The sequence below is a fragment of the Coturnix japonica genome, chromosome Z, assembly GCF_001577835.2.
Source record: "Coturnix japonica isolate 7356 chromosome Z, Coturnix japonica 2.1, whole genome shotgun sequence".
NCBI classification, from domain to species: domain Eukaryota; kingdom Metazoa; phylum Chordata; class Aves; order Galliformes; family Phasianidae; genus Coturnix; species Coturnix japonica.
In genome coordinates, this window is record NC_029547.1 from 35005583 (window position 1) to 35007528 (window position 1946).

Genomic DNA, 1946 nt, shown 5'->3' on the forward strand with positions numbered 1-1946 from the left:
CAAGCCTTCCACAGAACTGTTGTCTTTTAGAAAGAGAGGAGTGTTTCAAATCCATATTCCAAACATCCATTTCATTGTCAATAAGTGCTGTGGAAGAGCAGTAACCTCTGTAAGCATGGAGAGATGGGGAAACTTTTAATGAAAAGGTCTGGTTACAGAACACTTTTCTTTTCTTTTTGCCCTTACTGTTTGCCACATTTTTCTGAAGTCCTAATTGGGAAATGGAGAAGATAAATTGTACTCTTAACTCTTTTTCAAATAGAAAAAATGTCCTAGATAGAGGAAACATTACCAAAAATCCAAGATAACTTCTTGCTTTTACAGAATGATACTATACCGGTATGTATCATTATATAGAAACATAGGACTATTTCATTTTTTAGTTAATGTGATTAAAATGGTGATGCTTATGTTCTAATATATTTTGTACTTACATAGTACATTCTTCTCAACTCTCCATGAGAGAAGGATGAGTGGACAATGATGATAACAATGATGCTGATGATTACAATCATTTTAAAAAAGGATAAATAAGTTATAGTCTGAGAAGCTAGTAACTGAAATTAAGACTGATTGCTATATTTAGACTTTATTTTTTACTGAACTTTTGATATGCACATGTTCCTGCCTTTGTGTACAGACTGGGGGAAATTGTTTAAGACATCAGACTGTCACATTCTCAGCCTCAAGGTGCTCCAAAGTTCTACACCTTAGTGAACAGATTTACCTGGCAGGTTAGCCACCTTGATCTGGCAGATGGTTTTTCCAGGGCAAGGTTCAGCCAGGTGTGCTGACCTCTGTGATCCCAAACGCAGAAAACTCAACTGCATAATCTGTGGTAGTAGGAAATTGTTCTAATGCTCTCTCTCCCTCTTTTTAATTTTAATTTTAATTTTAATTTTCCTCACCTCTGTGCAGGGAATATTACAGAATATTATCTCCACCAGGGTTGCCAGCTGCTTAGTCAAATATTAGATCAGTCCTGTCCAAGGCCCTGTCTAACCTGGCCTTAAGTACCTCCAGGAAAGGGGCATCCACAGCCTCTCTGGGTAGCCTGTTCCAGCGCCTCACCCCTCTCTCAGTTAAAAACTTCCCTTGACATGTAGTCTAAATCTCCCTTTCATTAGTTTTAAACCATTCCCCATTTTCCTATCACTATCTACCCAAGTAAAAAGTTGGTTTCCCTCATGATTATAATCCCCCTTTAATACTGGAGTTGTCCCTACATCTTTCTCTTTTCCAAGCTGAACAAGCCCAGTTCCTTCAGCCTGTCTTCTCAAGAGAGATGCTCCAGTCATCTGATCATCTTCATGGCTCTTCACTGGACCATCTCCAAACTTTCCACATCTTTCCTGTGCTGGGGGCACCAAACTTTGACACAATACTCCAACTGGAGCCTCTTCAGGGCAGAATAGAGAGGGATAGTCACCTCTCTCACCCTTCTGGCCACTCTTCTTGAGATGGAACCTAGGACACCATTGGCCTTCCAGGCTGCAAGAGCGCACTTCTGACTTTTGTTAATTTTAATTATCAACCTGGACTCCTAAGACCTTCTCAGTGGGGCTATTCTGACAAGGAATTCTCCCTGTTTGTCTATATATGTAAGATTATTTTGACTCAGGCACAAAACCTTGCAATTTGCTTTGTTGAACTTCATTGACTTCTCAGGGGCTCACATTTCAAGTTCATCAGTGTCCCCCCTGGATGGCTTCCCTTCCTTCTTCTCTATCAACTACACCACTCAGCTTGGTGTCGTCAGCAAACTTTCTCAGGGTGCACTCAATCCCATCATCTATGATGTTAATAAAGGTGTTAAAGAGTGTAAGTCCCAAGGTGGGCCCCTGGGAGACTCCACTCATAACAGGCCTCCACTTAGGCATGGAATCAATGACCACAACTGCCTGGCTGCAATCTTCCAACCAATTCCTTATTCACCAAATTGTCCA

The 1946-nt window shown here is 40.9% G+C and overlaps 1 pseudogene; it reads left to right on the forward strand.

The window, feature by feature from the left end:
* The first annotated feature begins 719 nt into the window (after positions 1–719).
* Positions 720–858, forward strand: LOC116652579 (annotated as a pseudogene).
* The last annotated feature ends 1088 nt before the right edge of the window (positions 859–1946 follow it).